The 19,332-nt window shown below is 41.7% G+C and overlaps 1 protein-coding gene and 2 non-coding genes across 4 annotated transcripts in view; 2 read left to right on the top strand and 1 right to left on the bottom strand.

Annotated features, from left to right (window-relative positions):
* LOC135499591 (frizzled-5-like) overlaps positions 1–19,332 on the top strand; it is a 66,396-nt gene that overhangs the window by 26,468 nt on the left and 20,596 nt on the right. For both annotated transcript variants that reach the window (XM_064790453.1, XM_064790454.1), the window contains exon 2: positions 3,205–3,242. The gene's annotated coding sequence lies outside the window, so the exon portion shown is untranslated. The remainder of the gene's footprint in view (positions 1–3,204; positions 3,243–19,332) is intronic.
* Positions 5,393–5,466, top strand: Trnai-aau (transfer RNA isoleucine (anticodon AAU)). The gene has a single exon. It is a non-coding gene; the product is annotated as a tRNA-Ile (tRNA).
* Positions 14,531–14,604, bottom strand: Trnai-aau (transfer RNA isoleucine (anticodon AAU)). Its single transcript has one exon. It is a non-coding gene; the product is annotated as a tRNA-Ile (tRNA).

Here is a 19,332-nt window from a genome sequence, read left to right as displayed (position 1 = left end):
TCCATCGCGTGCTCAAGCAGCAAAGCTGAAAACCAAATCCTACACTCAAAGAATCTGACACTAAGAAACCCAGCACTATATCTCTGTACATTCATATATTTTTAATGTAAAACGGTAACGCGATGCGCGGAGTAATACGACACCAGCGATCATCGCGTGACGCGTGCGCACTACGCGTCGCTTGGGAACAAACAAGATGGCCGCAGTAATCTGACCATTTTGAATCATTCTGGGTATCACTGCAGACTCTTTAATACAAAACATGACTAAAGGGATTTAAAACCCTATTCTTCTGGGATTTAGCATTAGTTCCATAGCTCCTAGACGTCCATTTTGTCTATCGGATTAGACTTCGTGTCTTTGGTTTCAATTTGTGAGAGGTTTTTGGTGACGTCATTTTCGTGTTAGCTTCAAGGTCGTAATACCCCTTGGGATGGATAAGAAGGGCTTTCTTAAAGGGATTTGTCTAATTGACAGGCCATCCTGTTGCTTAAATATTTGATACAGATTGATACAGCTTTGTTAAAGAGTTGATTGCGTGTTAACACTCCACTAGTAAGAATGGACATATCTGGACATGCCTAATTGTCTTTGCAAAGAACTGTTCTTCGTCCAAACAAACATCGTGACTAAGTGTATCTTGTTCATGTTGATCATGCACTTAAATATCTTGAATTAATGTCTTATGTAACCTACTTCTTTGATAAACGAGCTAAGGTGTCTTTGGGTCAGTAAAGATTTCCATTTTTATACCCATGAGAATTAATTAGATTTTGATGCTTTTGAGGTTACCAGTTGTAGAATATTATGATAGCGATTTCTTCGAAGTTGAAGATGAAAGGAATGAACATGGTGACAGATAATTTACAGTTCATTAATGAGTAACAATATTAGACCAGTTCAACTAGTTAGCTATAGAGTTATCTATTTATGGTTGTGTTTTCGATACTTGGGACATAATTTTAATGTAATGGTAAATATTTGACACATAGTCGTAAATATCAAATATTAAAAAGCTGGCTTGTATAATTGAGTATAATCACATCCTGACATAACCAGTGATTTTCAATAATCCGCCTCTCGATATTTCAAAATTTTTGTACTCGAGGTAGTAGTATCAAAAACCTGATCTCAGGATGGTATAATCAAGGACGCTGAACATTCGGGGTCTAACTGGTACATTTATAAACTGGTATTTTGAATGCCTCAGGTTGTAGCACAAGATTGCTACGTATACACAAAGTTTCACATCATTTGAAGTTGGCCTGAACCATTACATATTCATCTGTGTCACCGAATACAACGAGCAGAGGTTGAAATAGTCAACTTGAGATGAAATAGACAAAGAGAACCTGAGAAATAAAACACCAATCCTGAAAGAACGATTTAAAAACCAAGCACAAAATTACACGGTTTGAAAATATCGACTATAATTTACGCAATTATGCGACAAACGCTCCAGTATGTCAATTTATGGTTAGTCTTATTTCTCACGTAGAAATATTCAGATTACTTATTCCAAATTCAGTCTAACCTGGCCTGGAAATGCCATGCATTATGTACATATATATACGGAGTAGGTGTGTGTAGTTTGTTTGTAAATTACGTTTGTGAAAGGTCAGATTTCTTCAGCCCCATTTGTAAGATAATCTCAGGATTCAGTGTCATAGCATTTAAGTTATTTTATTGCTAAAGATAGTAGAGTGAAATGGTAGTTTTTCTGCCGGCGTTCTGAGGTCTGTTTCAACACAAGATTGTATGATTACTGGTGCAATTATGACAAGTAGAACATTACGTGTATTTGCCCAAGCCGGTTTAGGCCAAATGACCCAAATAAAGCAGTTTCGTGGGGGTACAGCCATGTTCAGTGCTTCCCATTGGCTGCTTGGCCATGTCCTCCGTTTCAATCCACTCAATTATTCTATCATTTCTGCTGGCTGACTTGGCGTATCGATCACACTTAAAACTAGTCACCACACTACCCATGCATACAACATCACAACCATGATGTATTACATGTACTGAGAACCCCCTGAAACGTCGATTACTTTAACAATCCAACTTTGAAAAATCTACTGTACAATTTGCAATGTAGACGACAGAAGCTGTACAAAAATAGATGTACATACATCTTCAAGGCAAATTGACGCTGAAACCGATGCAAGAAAATGAAAAAGGAATAAAAAATGCATAAACATGTGATGTATTTTTTCAAGTAGACATATAGATGATTATATGACATTTCATTTTCGTGGCATTTATATAAAATTGATGTAAACATGCGTTCAATCAAAAGAATAGAACATGATCATCTGCGAGTTTAAAAACAAATTGATTTTGAGGCTATTTTATGTACGAATCGACGGCTGAAGTATGGCACATGACAATTAGTTGCTGGAGGGGCGGGGGGATTTGGGCCGTCGCTTCTGGCGGGAAAGTTATCGCTGGAGTCTCAAGTATCGCGGCAATTTGCCTGGTAGATGGTCGCGTTGCCAACTTCTAGTTGTCTGCGGTAAGACTCGAATATACATTGTGTAAGCATTTCGATGAAGCTAATGAAATCGACAGAAAAGGCTTTTGTTTGCGTGAAATTGTGCCGATGTCGTGAATCTATGATAACTTACTGGCTTTCCTCATCGAATATTATACTGAGGCAAATAATTAACGATTCTACAGATAACACATGAACAGCATCATGCGCTGTTGCGCTGATTAGCAAAGATCCAACCAGAGCCGTATACAGGTAGAATCAGCTAGTTGTCCCGGCAATCAGAGACTGCTGGTGACTTGCAAAATGACTCTTCTTAAAACCTGGCTGTTCGTCGGCGAAGACACCCGAAAAGAACCTGTTGACGCAGCATACTTTTCCATGATCTCAGCGAAAGCAAACCGCCTGGGGCAAGAGGTATAATTATATATCAGATATGGTCTAGAGCTTGGTTTCTTGACTCGATCTTGGCTAATGAGAAGCTTTGAAGTCGGAGAGCCGAGCTAGCGGCAAGGGTATTTTATATCAGTGTTAGCAAAGGCCGGCCGCGATGGTCACAGAGGTTGGAGCTAAATCTAGTTCTAAGGACTGCGGTGGAATTGGCTTTGGACTCTGACGGTAACCCTTTCTAGCAATGGGATTTTATGTCTAGCAAAGCAAGCCGTGATGGTAGTATAGGCTTTTAATTTTACGTATATCGTTCTTTATCGTTGCAGGCTGGAGCTGTGACTGACAAAGGCACGCACAATAAAAGGTAAAACTTGTTCTTTCTTTTCATTGTAAATAGGAAAAGAGAACTATTTTTCCCGGTTAGTACGGAAAAGGGCTTTGCCCTAAACAAGAACAACAGCACCAACACACAACTCGGCATCCAAATCTTGAAATATCGCTTGAACCCATTCTGCTTCAGGAAACATTTACATTTCATAACATTATTTTAGAAATGGGACTTTTCCAACTGATATATTCATTGCTTTCATCAAAAATAAATGATGCTCATTTTTGCTTTCAACAAGGTCACAAAATTATTTATTGAAAATGGCCAACATGGCCAACATGGCTAATGATATCGAAAGAAAAATCGTTTACCACCATTGTGGCTCTAATGCGGCGAGAAAATTGACATGTTATTGGAGGAATCAGTGGCCATTTTAAATCCACGCGCACCCATCTTCTAATTTCGCTAAAAGCCCGAGTAATTTTCCGCAAGATTGGTTGTGGTGATGTAGGAAACTATGGCACGCTACAATCACGTGATAATAGGGTCGGGAGGAGTTGTACCAGAGAAACGACAGAGTCAGCAATCTCTAGAGTGAGTCCAGGAGAGACGCCTATAATTAGCGCCTCTGATTTTCAGATAACCCAATCCCATAGGTAAGTTTTCTTAAGTCTTTGAGACAAAGTTTCAATCGTCAAGTTTCGGATTATAATCCACTTTTAAGACATTCTTTGTCAACATTTTTAAAAGCGAACGGCACATCCTTGATATTCAAGATTTCCAAAGTATGTGGAACATCCTTACTTCAAATACCAGCAGATTAAACTACAGCCTTGTACTACCCTGCCTTCTACAGAAATAGCCTCCCTTTGAAGGTTTACACCAAACCCAAAGCGTGATCTTACCATTAGAGCCAGCTTCAACTCAAAGAGACTCTCAGTGTAGCTTATTTCAATGGTGGAGTCAACTACCGGTGTCTGGATGATAGAAGTGGCACGCACAGGGGTGGGCTCAGGGAGCTAATTGGCAATGCCAGGTTATACCGGGAAAGGTTAGGGGTTGGAGAGGCTTTCTCTTCTTGCTTGTACACCCCTGGCGCGCAGGCAATCAGAATGATTGACCATGTCTTTAATTAGTCAACAGTTTTGGTGCAGTTTGTGGCATAGTGAACATGACACGGTGATTTTCACTTGATCAAAGTCGTGAGCTGCTGTTTTCACTGAGCGATGTCAAGATGGTGGCCACAGCCATACGCTTTTTTGAAATGTTCAAATAACGTTTTCGACTAAAGGGCACGCTGGTCGCCGAAACTGATATTTCGTCTAAAAGGCTTTAGTGCCTACTGGTTGGTTGCTGCTTGAGCGACGACTGGTAGACCAATGGTGCCGATGCTCTGACCCATATGTTCGTGTGCTCTTGTATTCCCCAATCGATCTCGTATCAACAACAGCGAAGCCTCTCAAACGGCAACCCTAACCACTAAACACGGTGTACCTGTTTCGATGATTGACGAATCTCATTTACGAATTCAAAGAAACAACGACGCAGCGGGAGATCTACCGCATGATGTAACAGCCGCAGAGGCTTTGTGTACAAATTAGCAACAGCTCAAAGCCGTCGATTCGACTTTGATGTCGGTGTTGACGATGTGAGGATTGGTGGTTGAGGCTTGTTAGCTGCTGGCTAATTCACCTGTGGACTTGCGATAGCTGTATGGTAAGAGTAGCGCAGGGCTGTGCACATACTCCACTTGAAAGTTACCACCTTTAGCTAGTGTTAGCAACGATATTATGACGAGGTAACTTTGTTATAATAAGAATCTCGGCAGGTGTAAAATATACGAGCAACACCCGGCGATAATGTCTGAATTGAGTTGACAACAACCTGTCTCGCATTGGGCATGCGATAGCTTTCGAGCGGCAAGGGTGTGTGGCCCACGATTTCGATAAAACCACGACTTTGACTTCAAAACAAGTCGTTAGTTCGTCAGAGCCATCATCTAAGTCAGTGTCGAAGGCGTTGTGTCTCAAGCCAAGTGTAACATGTTGTAGAAAAAACGCACCTGGAACTGCAGATCAATGGTTGTACCCATATGAAGTACGTCGGCGAAAAGGAAGAAAAAGTGTAAAAGTGAGATAAACGACTTTTGGCCAAAACATTCGAATGTCGAAGAGTTTATATCAACTGGCCGGTTAGCTCAGTTGGTTAGAGCGTCGTGCTAATAACGCGAATGTCGTGGGTTCGATCCCCGTACTGGCCAAATTTTTTTTTATTTTCTGAGGTTGTGGCCACGTGAGGTATACATGTAATTCTTTTTGAAATATGAAGTAACTGTATGGAGTAACAGTTCATTCTAATATTTGAGGGGCTACCTGGAAGAGAACTGGGGACGTAGTCCCTCTTCTACTCGTACCATCCGTGCTCACGAACTAGAAAAGCCAGCCCGCTGCACCACCGGGCCACATAACATTGTGACGAGGAACCGCAGGTTCGTTTTCTTTCCTCCTGCTACACGGTGGAATATTTCTTCCAATATCCACTCCTCTTTCTTTCGAACAGAGTCTAGTATCTCCCGATGAGATATAGAAATGATCTCCCTCTGTACCGTGGGTTCCACCAGGTGTTCCCGTCCTCACACCAATAGAAGAAATCCTCCAATCCTCTCAAAGCAAAGGAGCTGCTTCCTTTAGTATTGGAAAAAATGTCCGGGTGAACGACTCCGGCGAGTGGTCTTCGGCAATCGCTATTACTTATGTATTGGTTGTGATGTCCTCCGGTCAGGCTAGGTTCACGGGCAAATTGGAAAAGGTTTCTGTCGTCTCAGTCTGTTGGTTGTGTCGTCTGGTGGGTGAGGTGCACGAAGGGCTTCCATTGAGGGGGGGCCATGAAACCTTATAACTGTACCACCCAACTTACCCGAAGAGAGGTAAGATCAACTTGTCCATGGAATATTCTTTCAGTGCTCGAAGAAAGAATTCCAATGGTTCAAAGACAATAGTGGAGAAACTGCGTTGATGGAAACCAAGCCTGTATATGAAAGCAAAGATGCAATGTTGCTTTTTTGTTACAAGGCGGGTGAAAGTTAGATGGCTTTATAGCCAATTTTCGCCCCGCTGGCTGAATGTTGACTTGTAGATTATTAAGGGGATTTTTTGGTAGTCGTTGGTGCAGGCCGCTGTGGTTGTTGTTGTTCAGTGATACCATTTTCTGCCGCACTGCAGCCGAGAAGCAACCACCATGCCTCGACGCCAGTGGTGCCCTCACCGTATCTCTCACCTTCAAAGAAAATGAACAGTCATCTCTCTTTGTTGAAGAGCCGCGACGACGTTTTCTCTCAGTTTTCCCCGTAGCTTCACCTCGGATGAATCGCAGGCTTCTCTCTGACACTGAGTAGCCTTGTCTTAAGATTGTGGTTCGTTTTTCCTTTAATCTGGCGTTGAGACTAATCAGTTTCCTAGTTGTATATCATCGCAGGCATTAGGTTGATTAGGGCTGAAATGTTTTGGCACATTGGATGGTGACGCGTACACTGCGGGTTTGTGATTAAAGAGGTGGTTGAAGATGTGAAATATTAGCTGAGAAGAAAGGGCCGGGGAATGTTTTGGTGAATCACTCGGACACGCGCTGTGCGAATCGCTAACAACAGCAGTTTGAGATCAACACGACTTTGTACATTTGAGCAAGAAATTAAGAGCAAACTTGTTATCTCTAAAGGAAGGGATAAAAGTGGGGTTAAGCATAAACCAAGAGTCACCTATCGTCAGAAATTGGTACTAAGTTATATTCTTTATGTTTAACCAAATATTGCGTGCACATTCTCTGGTATATATGTATATTATGGTAATACCTAATGAACTGTTGATATCAATGCATCTTCTGCTTTTATGCATAGACATTGTCCCAGGACCACCTGCAGTGGCCTGGAATTGAAAACCAGGTATGTCCTTTGCCGCCATCGTGGATGCTTTGTTGACGTTCATTGCAGCCATTGAAGAAGCACTGTAACATGTGGTGCTGTGTAAATATCTTATTATTAATATTTCATACGTGAAATGAATTCATTGAGGTCTGGTGGATGGTATATTCGTTGGCACGTTCGAGGCATCTGTTGCGGGGTCACGGGGTGAAGGGATTGATTAATGTGTTACACAGGTTGTTCCAAAAACGATATTTTCCGATCTGGCCGCAGGAGGCGACACTGGCACATCTTCAGACTACTTTCAGCCCAAATGTTCGATGTTTGGTAACTTCAATTTAACAGCATAGTGTTTGGGGGTTCACGTTTTCATGATACTGATTTGATCTTTTTTTGGGACATCTCTTATCTTAAATACCATCGGGATTGTCAAAAAGCTTAAGTTATTTGTTTATTGCGAAATGACGTGCCAATGGCTTCCTATCACCACCTTATCAACTAATATCTAGTAATAAATTGTCATTACATGTTTGTTTAATGATCAATACTTGTCTAAAGACAAACAAGAAGAAGTGTGGGATTTGTGTATAACAGCGTGTGCATTACTACCGTTCAGTTGTCGGATGAGGCCAAATGAACGAAAACAAAAACGTCCTTTGTCGGACAGTATTTTTAAAACGGAATACAGTTTTTACTTACATTTCGATGTCAAGTGTTTTTACTTACATGTTAATGTCAAGTTTTAAATTGTTTTCAAGAGGCTGATGTGAAGCTGTACTGAAGCAATAGCAAGAATTCGAACCAAATAATCAACGTCGTTCGGAAGACAGATCGCTAACAGTTTTGATCTACGTTCAGTTATGATATCAAAATCATTATCAGCGCGACGGACAACAAACGAATTTCGATATCAGGGCCTATATTTCGACACATGTCATTCAATGATTTGTCATCACAATAACTGTATGAATAATTATAATGTATAATTGCACTGGTTTACGCGAGTACTGACCATATATCACTCATACTGTCATTTACAAGTATTAATGTGACAGAAACTCGATTGTGGAATGTGGATGTTTTACGAGTATTGGTATTTTTTTACGCGGAGTATTGGAAATTGTGATGGATTACAGTTCCGTGTTATGGGAAAAATGAGATGGGCATAAGGTAGGCCATGTTGACGCTTTATCACTGTCACCTTTATTTGCATCAAAACACATGTCGTAGTTTGCTAGAGCTGGATACAGCCTATGATCCCATGTAGTGGTTTAGATCCTGTGGGAAGGTAAAGGAATTAGTCCTGCCCTATGGTTCAGTAACGGATTTAAGTGCAACGGTATTGAAACCAGTGGCCTTTTTGCGCTCTCGGGAAATCTTGAAATTTATATTTTGTTATCCGGATTTCTCTCTGGGACCAAGATCCTTTCACACCGGTACTGTACAGTGTCGGCATGGTAGGGTCTCAAGTATTTGATAAACCAAGAGCCGGATTAGACGATTTATGATATGTCCACTCAAGATATTTTCCAGTCTTTCTACGAGTGAGATCGTAACTACAGCCGCCATTCTCCACCAGTCTCAGTGGACCCCAGTCCTTCCTTCATCCTCCAGTCATGCCAGTGTCAGTGAACCATAACTAGTCACCTTAGCTGTTTATCTTGGACCTGCTGCTGTCACCGGGTAACATCATACACCCTGTCTAATCGCTTAATCATGCACTAATCACCAACAAATGTGTCCGGATGCCAAGCAGGACAATAACCGGTCCTCATTTTACAATGACCCGCGTCAAATTTTCAAAGATGGCCGTGGGCGGTACATGATCTCGTTCCCAGTTTTTCACCTCCAACCTTTTCACATATCGAATGTACATCGGTGCGCTTTTAACATCGCCTGGAAGCCAGGTTGTGGTGTCCTTTGCTCTGTTTTCCTGTTCCTTTATCCGAGTCTGGAGGGACCTTTACACGGCGATCATTATCAGAGATTTTGTCATCCTAACTTGCTCTACCATCACGCCTTCGCTGTGGTACATTTCCTAAGTTCATAGCACACATAATCTCACCATTCTAGGATGAAACAGGCTATTCTTCTGGCCGGTAACGTGATGATAATCTCGCACAGGGGTCATTTCGATTGTCGTCTGCTTCTGAATCGGACGCTGATGTGCGGCCATTGTCCACATGTCGAACTAAAGCTAAATCTGGCCCTCCATTGCGTGCCAAAGTGACAGGCAACCCCAGCTTGCGTGCCATCTTGAAATCGCGGCTAATTTTCGACCAATTCTGTCTGGTGTGAAAATGACAGATTTCCGATGACAATTAGTGCGTGAATCTTAATAGACGAGGCTCATAACCAGTCATTATTTCTTGGAGGGGGAGGAGGGTATTTTGATGATGGATTTAAGTGGTTCAAAGTTTACTGAAAAGGCGCCAATGTTGTGTAGAAAACTAGCAGGTGCCATGAGAAATTGCTTTCAGAGCAATTCGAAAATCTCAAGACGAAGACAACCGATCGATTTTGAGTTTAAAGTCTTGCATCCCAACTGTGAAAAACACGCTAATTAGTGTATCGTGATGTATCCTAGACTGACTAGCTAGAGTTTTGCACCAACTTTTTCTACATCAACAGCAAAAAGCAATGTAGCGTGTCTAACATTGTTCTAGGGGTCATCGCCAGATGGCACCATCAGAGTCCTGTACCATCATGTAGCGCCTCCTATAAGAATACTTGTACACACCTAGTAAGTGAGTGTCGCCAAATGTGCTTGCGCTGGTAATTTTTCTGGTCAAGGGTGATTACTTTCTGATTGAGGATCATAAGGGCCTAATTGTATCAGCAGATGGGCGGGGAACTTTCCCAATCAGGGCCTTTCCGGTCTCTGGTGTCAAAGTATCTAAACACTACACCCCAAGAACGCCTAAAGTTAACACTTCCTTTTCAAATAACCGAAAGATTAATGAGTAGCATACGTAGATAAGTCCCATTCTTTCTATACAAAACATAATACTGTGAAAGGCATTCCACGCCCAATTTGAGCTCTCTTTGTTTAGAAACAATAAGGCATCAATACTCATATCTAGATTTACCGGCTATCCCCAACATTGCCAGCAGGGGTAACATAGCCTTTTAAATGACTATTTGTTTCAATAAGGTCTTTGGAAAATGATTTATTTCTTCAGGGGTGTGAAACCGAACTTCTGTCCACAGGGGTCTTGACCCTCCATCATGGAATATCTTATTAAAGGCCAGGACAAGCAACACAACCACCCTTGATGGCTTAAAACAAACACAGACCACTTGACTTTGGACCCTGCGTGAGGACAAAAGGCTTTCTGACCTGGCAAGGACTGTGATCAGGGCTTGTGAGCTAGAGTACCGCGACAGAGGTTTAAACTGGCCACTTCTGGCCGTCACCTCCTGTCATCTCGGGCAATCAGTCCGTCATGGAAAATACTCATTAGAAGACTTCTTAATAGAAACCGCCAGGTGTAACCCACTCGAGTGTTCAGGGACCTTTTCCGATACGGTTTAGGGATTTAACATGAATTGTCAAGTTTCTGAAGTATGTTGTGTATGTTCGTGGACAATTTCTCCACAGGGTGACTTCTGATGGTGATTAAAAGGTTTGGAGAAATCTGTGAAGCATTTTCCTGGTTGAGCAGTTTTGTTTCTAATCTTCACACCTTGGTTTTTGGTTGTTTGCCTCATGGATAGGGGTCGCACTGCAATACCCTCTTGGCCTGCCCATTCATTGAACCGAGGATCTTTAACAACTCCCTGATTCAAGGAAATGAAAACCAAAATGGATGTATTTGTTGTCTTAACTAAACAACGCGAGGTTGGAGCTGGCAAAAGTCGAGGTTTTGGGGTAAATGACAGCGCCACCTATGCAGTGTTCGGTGAAACAACCAATATCGAGATTGAGGTAGCTCAATTTCAATTCTAAACACCTCAAACTAAACACTGAAATGTGATTGTAAGTGCTTTTTGACGGCTTCCATATTTTGTACCAAGTCAGAGCAGTTATGGGTGCAACAATGACCATGAACGAAGCACGGTGTTAAATACAGAGAAAACGAGACTTCATTACTTCAAGGTGTTTTAGAATGTACCACAATCATTCTCCATGTTCTATGCGTTGCACGACCGTCAGTAATGCTGACCAATGCTTTCCAAAGGTGGTCGTCTTTACGTGCTTTCATTAGCAGCCGCCTGTCGCTAAGGACAAGGAAAGGCAAAACACGGGCAAATCCCTTTAACCCCGAGAATGTAAGGAGACTAGCATGTTAGTCCCTTGTGGCTTATACTGCCTAATCAAGTATAAGGCCAAGGAAAGTCCACACAGATTAGCCCCGTGTCAATCAAAAAAGGATTAAAACAAGTGGCCGAACACAGATGACAAGATTTTCAAAAATAAACCCTGTCGAATTTTCACCGCATTAATTTTACGAATATGAATGTCCATTTGATCGTAAGAGGCATTTTTTACTCTTAAAACAATGGCGTAAGGGACAATTTATGTCGCAAATGGCTCGTAACTTTTTCAGACATCTTACAATTTTTGCAAGGCTTAGTTTAGTCAGTCAAAAAAATAATTTTTGGCCAAGTGAACCCGTCAGTTCGATTTTTACGGTGACTTTGTCGTTACTTATTGCACTCATTTCACCAGGGAAAGGACTGGCTTTAAAAGAGGGTTGATTTAACTTTATTGCGTTTTTTTTTAGCCCAGATACCACTTGTCTGGTCATTCACCAATGCCAGCTCACAGGGTGTCTCAAAGAAGATCCATGGTACCTTTGAAATAGACCGTAGCTCTCAAAGAGACAAACCACTACGTCACACAGGGTATAAGTTCACTCTGATTTCACCTCACGGGTCAAAACACGCCTACAGCCATACTTGGGGTAAACACTTGACTCGCATTGTTAGGCAACTAGCCCTAAATTGGCATAAGAAGTGTCAACTCTTTCCTCAAGTGGCGTTTTAGCGACATGCTGACGTCAGAAGGGGTAGATGTGACTTGAAAGCAATAAGAAATTTAAGAAAATCCACCCTAACTTTTCACACGAATCCTGTATAAACTGTCTACTGAATGCATGATATTTCTGACTAAGCACACACTTAGTGGTACTTCATGCATGGAAAAGGGGTCCAAACATCTTGAAAGGTATTATATTTTCACTCAAACACAGGTGTTTAGTTTAATTTCGGGCTGATTCTTTGGTCCCTTTGTTGATTGTTCATACATGTTTATTCATTTGTAGTGGTTACTGAATATTTGTAAAATCCATATGTGAAATACGGAATTTAGCCAAAGTGGAGGGCAGCAAACATTCGCATAGGCCGTATTTTTAAATAAAAAAGACTACATTCCAGACGTTTAATTGTCTTAGTGTCAAAGTGTCACCACCTAGGCCTACACGATCTTATAAACTTTAATCCTTACAAAATCTACATCAAGTAGAAATTTTACTCTTGAGTGGTTGCAGCTTAAAAAACGCCAACCATTTAAGATTGAAAAATAATAAAAGGGAAAGGTGTCAATCATGTATTCGGCAGACTAATCTTGCTACAAGCCTCCCCCATTCCAGCTTCAATGCTTTATATTCATGCAAACTGCACATCAACAATCACTCAGGGACGAGGTGCACGAAATGCACGCCATGTTTACTCAGCCTCTCTTTCGCCTGAACTACTCTCGACTCCGCGTGTTATAACCTCGATGTCACATGGGGATTATTCAGTTGAGTTCACGTAACATATATATATCAATTCTAAATCATTGCCCCTAAATTGTTTTTAATGTCACTCAAGTTTACGGTCAAGCCACAAAAAAATCAATCTTTTAGAACGAAGGTAATCTGTCGAAAACATGTAGAGTCACCGATCAAGTTGAGTTTGAGGTGAAGCGTATTTTTCATTTGGATTTGCCGTGCCAGAGATCCAAGAAATGTGACATTTGAGGGTGACGGTTGAGACAGTAAACAACCCCCCCCCCCCCCCCACCAATGTATCCATATCAATGTGCAATGTGTGTCCTTTCGCTCGTTTTATAGCTTTATGCAACTTTGCGAACGAGAGGATTGGTTGAAAGAATAACATTCTGTTAAAATTCAGTGACTGGTCTCCAAACTTGATCGTGACGTGGATGTCGCTCGCAGGAGTTGAAGCTGTTATTCCACACAGGCTATCAAACCACATGAAGCAAACTAAATACAGCAATGTCAACTTTTCTCGCCATGTTTACCACCTAACGTGACGTTTGCTCACGTGACCTGAATGATGTATTCTGGTTTGTTCATCAAAAGCAATCAAGCGCCTCCAAGTCTCGATATTGGTTACTTTTGCTGAGGAGTCCTTGCACAGTTTCCTAGCCGCATGTGAAAGGTAGTCGAAAATGAGGACTTGGAGATGAGAGAAGAAATGACGTCATCGTCTGCTTCATCCTTTCTCAATATGATTCCCACCTGTTTAATAGATTACCTGCGTTCCTCATCAAACGAGGACAAGATATCAGTGATCAGTCGAGGATGTAATTGCATAACTAATAGACAGAACAGAAGTGATCGCGAGGGCAGCTCGCATCTTGTCACCATGGCAACCGCGCCAATTCAGGAGGAAGCGCAACTTTTTAATAATCTTTCTTTAGATGGGTGGATTTCTATTATAAATGAAGAAGAAATGTCTCTCAATTCATCTATTTTGCCCTAATAGCATTTTTAAAGGGGCAACCATGGCAAGTCGTTTTGCATCACGAATTCAAGTCCAGTTGCCACACCAGGGTATGCCACCCGGGTACGCCATCGGGAATGAAACGAGACTGGTGGGATAGATCTATACACAGAGTCCGCAAGCAGCCCGGCCTTTCCCCTTTAATATGATCACGGGTCAATTTGCGAGGGAGTTATTCCACAAAACTATTTAGAAAAATCCAATATATTGATAAGAACCCGGTTTTATAAAAGCAAATTCAAAATCCGATAACCGATGCGGAAAACTCGAGAAAAATATTTCAAACTGAAAGTGTATTGATTAGAAATATATACTGTACGACTGCACTTCTCCATTTAAAGGGTTCCCAAAAGGGGAGGTTATTTATCATGTATGAATTGTTTTTGAAGAGATGGTGGGTGGTATTACTTTTACATCCAAGTTATGTTTAGCATTACTGCACTAGGGTCCTAAAAATCAAGGGCTGTGCAGGAGCCCTTCGAGTGAGCCGAGCAGGCTTCCAATTCTAATCGTATTAAAAAAACAATCACTCCGATTGATGATACTACTTATACTCATACGAAAAAATGTGAGAAGGATGTTAAATAGTTCAAATGCTCACATACATGATAGAAACTACCGGTAAGCAACAAATAGCAACAAAAAGAAACTACCGGTCAGCATCAAAAAGATGTGGCCAGTACGGGGATCGAACCCGCGACATTCGCGTTATTAGCACGACGCTCTAACCAACTGAGCTAACCGGCCAGTTGTTATCAGTGAACAATAAGTTAATCTTAAACAATAAGCCTACGGAACTCGCATTGGCTGATGATTTCCCAGATCCGTTACGGTAGCTGAATACAGACCATTCAGGGTACCAGAAACGGGATTTGTAAAGACATTCAGAATAACCAATCAGAATCCATCGACACTGCTTCACCGACACTGCCTTTGGAATTCACCAACCAGGAGCGAATATTCAGACTTCTTTTCAACTTTAGCCTTCGTGGGTATCGAAAACGTTCGCCCCGAAAAGCTCAAGTAATCAAAATGGCGGATCAACACATCTATTTTGAGAATTGAAGAGACCGGCGATCCGAAAATTAATAAACATCCGCCAAAGGCTTGAGCCATTCTGGAGTACTTTATTCGCTCGGAGCAAATACGTCGAAAGGCGTATGTTTTCTAGTAAAATATAGAAAACCTCTCGACTTTTGCTTGGGGGCGTAATCTTCTCTCGTGATCTGGATGATTATGTTTACAAATTGAGTCAGAAGTGATCTGAATGTGCGGCTCGTCGATGGATGCTGAAGATAACAAGAAGTGTTTGCTTCGCGGACCGAGCCGCCGAAACGATTTTTTTCTATTACCATCATAGAAGTACATTTTAAATCTCAAGAAGCAGTCATTTTAGTATACAGGCCTTGAATCGTGATGTTGAGGACAAATAAAAAAAACGACTAACTCTATTACAAGTTGGCTCTAAACTCGTTTGCAGGTGTCTCCATATAAGGACGAGAACATGATATTGTGGCTTATGCGATTTGACAATAAACTCTTGACAGAATTAGCAACACCGTCGGAAGATGAAATTAGACGCGTAATAATATTTAGTAATTTTCCACAATTTTCTTCAGCCAACTCCATTTTGAGTTCACTGGAACTCCGTATACACCAGTGTTCATCAATGTGCATGGATCTTCGGACATTTAGATTGAAAAGATAACCACTTTCCTCAGAAATTGTAGAGCATGTATTTAGGCCATTACCCAAAGGGCGGTGTCCGGTAGCACTGGAGACAATGCGGCGTAAGGCACTTTGCCCATCTCTCAGGCGCCTCGGGCACCAGGCCCAAAATATCATCACCCAGGGTCAAGCCTTGGGCGCGGGGTTCCACGGACAATGCGTAATTTAGCCTAAACTGAGGAGCACTTGGACCCATGGGGATGTTAAGATGCTGGATGACATATACCACGACTCTTTGTCTTCGGATCTAGATGGGCTCTTGTGATTGTGTTAAGCTGAATGTCATCGTATATGCCTTCGTGGTTCCGACCCGTCTCTCCGAGTTTGATCCCCCAGGAATGCCAGGTATAAAATGAGTTATAGGCGAGACAAACGGGCTATATCTCCATTCAAAATAAACTCATATCTAAAATGATAAATTCTCATGCCAACAGAATAATGCAATATGTCCATGGAAAAATTCAAAAAAAATGTCAATAATAGTGTTAATAACTGGGTGAAGTCATGAAAAACATTCGCCCGTGCGGTAGTCGAACCCGCGACACTGGTGACATTCGCGTTATCAGCACGACGCTCTGCCGACTGAGCTGACAGGCCTTGTGATGTGTGGGAGAGCCGAAAGCTTTCTATTCACTTGCATAAACGCTTCACGCCAACCTTACGCACAAGGCCTTTGTTCATGTTCAGCATGGCGTAAAAAAAGCGTGTGGCAATACTTGGGCCTTAATTATACTTTTTTGAGGCCGAACTGGCCGACTCCTTCTGTTTGGCGTGAAGAGACGTGTTGAATCATACGAGTGCCTGGCCCTCAAACAGAGAGCTCCCTGAACACCTGATTAGGTTGGACAAACCAATGACGAGTGCTCGTATCATTCTGAACCATCAGAGTTACTCGGTCCGTTACCTCTCCTTGGTGTAACGGAGTCCGGGTCGGCGCTTGAGCGTCCAGATCGTCGGTATAAACAAACATCTAATGAATAATGAATCAAACTTCATTCCACCGTGTTGAATCAGATGGTTGGGTTGCAATATATCACCGGGAGATGCCCGTTCGGAAGAGATCGAGTTGCGACGTTCTGTCGCTCGGAAACTTTTCGGATGAGATCGGATGTTTGTTAAAAACGGCTATTGTGGCAACATACGTTTGAACTAGCTCACCGTTTCCCTTTCCCTTTACTGGCCCCATTTTCAGCCTACCCCTCGGGGGCCTCACCAAGCTCCTCCAACACCAAGCAAAAGAAAAATGCCTTTGACAGACGATCGAATCCAATAGAAGCATCAAGATGTTTTCTTCGAATAAAATCAGTTGCCATGGAAACGAAAAGATACCTGCCTGCCGATATACATGGTAACCAAATTCCGTAAGGTGTATGATTACCGGAGACTGGTTTCCAATAAGGTATCGGGCAGGCAAGAGATACCGTATCACGCAAATCTAAAAGCAGACGATAGAAATGTTTGTTGCTTACTAATGCAAATTGCAGTCGCGTGATGAAGATTTAAGTTTAATTGCAGATATCAAAATTACTTTGAGCTGCAAACTAAATTTGAATGCATGCGCACGCATGCATTCAAATCTCAGTGATACCCAACCTAGAGCAAAACATGTCCCCATACATATCACTTTCCTTTTCCGTCGGTTGAGGTGCGTGCAAGCTTCGGAATCAATTTGTCCCGATCTCATATCGAGGCTTGTTTACATCAGAGAAGGAGGCTGCTGGCCACTTCTCACGCTTCCTTGTCCTAAGCTTACTTACTCATCAAACGGGGCTTGTCAAACTTTACATTCTAGTTTCAACAGGCCTGATACTATATCCCGTAGGGTGCAATAAGACGTATCATCGTCCAGCCTCTCGTGATTTGTGCGTGGACAGTATCTCTACAGCTTCATTGTTGCAAAATTGCGCGCCAAGAAAAACTGATCAATCGATCCGGAAAAAGCCGATCTCCTCCCGAGTGACCGTTACATGCTGTGGGGTCAAAAGTGGCAGAGTTCACGCGCAAATCAACAAGGCTAATTGGTTGTAACGAGACAGGTTATGAGACCTCACTTGAAACAGTAGACGAAACTCTTTAGATTGTGTACAAATGCACACACGTCATTCCAGTGTACCTTGCAACAATTACCGTCTGCACAGCGATGCAGTGATCTGCACGGAATGTACAGTGAAATGCACAAACAGCCCAGGAAGTGACTCAGCCAACCTAGCCTGAATCTGAATGAGATATGTTTACTTAATAACATAAATGATAACAATCTTGGTTTATATTGAAAGTGTCGAAGTTGTCTGACATGTCAGAAAGTTGCGCTGATTTAGGTTTTGCTACCGGTGTTAATTTGAGCCGACAGGTTCGAGTGCCGGGTGACTGATAACACGGGCCTATATCTCAGAGCTGTCAATCACTTTAAACGGTTGTGTGAACTATGGTTGCAGGTTCGTGTTGATTGATACCTGGCTGAGGCTGAAGATTGACAGGGAGGCTAGATGGGGGGCTCGGACTTTGGCAATCAACATGCACGGTCTAAATATTCTCCTCTGATTTAAATTTTCAGGCTTTTCATCGTAATCTAGTCGAAAATCACGGTGAGTGTTAGGATACTTTCCAAAGGCAACAGTATGGTCACCATGACAGTTACATCATATCCGTTATGCAGATGTTTGGTTGACACGTATAGAACGAATAAAGAAACTTGAGGACAATGACTTAGATCACAGGACCAAATCTTATTAATGTATAATTATGACAATACGTAGTCACACAAAGCCCTGGTATACTAATAGTTGTTTAGCATAGTAAACATACGTTCATTGTTTCAAGGCTTAACCAATTAAAAACGCATTACCCATAAGTCGATTTGACAACAGTACCTCCCGAATCTGATATCCAGTTGTTGTTTGCGGGTTTAGCTTCCTTCTGAATAGGGTTGGTGTCATTGTTTAATGACCTCGACTAATTCATAATGAATAAATGATCTTATTACTAAGAGATCATTAACACATGACAAAGATAATAATTGTTTTACATGGACGCTGTTATTAGTGCTTCTGTATTATTTGTCATAGATTTGGTGTGAAAACCACCGGCGGCTTATTTCGTCCATTATTGCCCAATTAGTTTTACGCGGTGCTTGTCCACGAAAACACCCTTTTGTCCCCTCAGTTGTCCCCGACAGCGATGAGCACAGGGTGTTGTTGACATGCAGATGCACGTATATGAATGTTAAGGGTGTCGTGCAAAATATGTTTTATATTTATAGCACAATGTTTACCTCATGAGGGTTAATTTAAATGAAATAACTGTTGCACATGATGAAAACCACGAGTGAGTCATTCATTGCCGGAAGGAATCTAAAAGTTCATATTTACATGTAAGCAAAATACTACAACATAACGGGGGATCGTGTAACATATATTTATGAATAAAGTATATTTCTAGACGGATCTTGCCTCAAACATGTGGAAAAAATGCAATAATTCTGGTCGAAGTGCTGCGGGGCGATATTGCAGCAGTTTGAAAATGATGAATGGTTCTGTCATACTATTATGGAAAATATTTGCGAAGTTATCGATGCAGAGATAGTCTTAGATGTCGTTAATTTTGAAATCGATTTGATCTACCTTAATTGCAAATACATGTATTTTGTTAAGACTACGTTTGTGTCTGATCATCTAATCATCAGATTTGAGAAATGATTTTCAGTGTTTGATGTGAGTCTGTGTCTCGTGATCAAGGCATCATGTGATG

This window comes from Lineus longissimus, chromosome 15, assembly GCF_910592395.1.
Source record: "Lineus longissimus chromosome 15, tnLinLong1.2, whole genome shotgun sequence".
NCBI lineage: Eukaryota > Metazoa > Nemertea > Pilidiophora > Heteronemertea > Lineidae > Lineus > Lineus longissimus.
The sequence above is the reverse complement of the archived record's forward strand: the minus strand, read 5'-3'. Positions and strand labels throughout refer to the sequence as shown.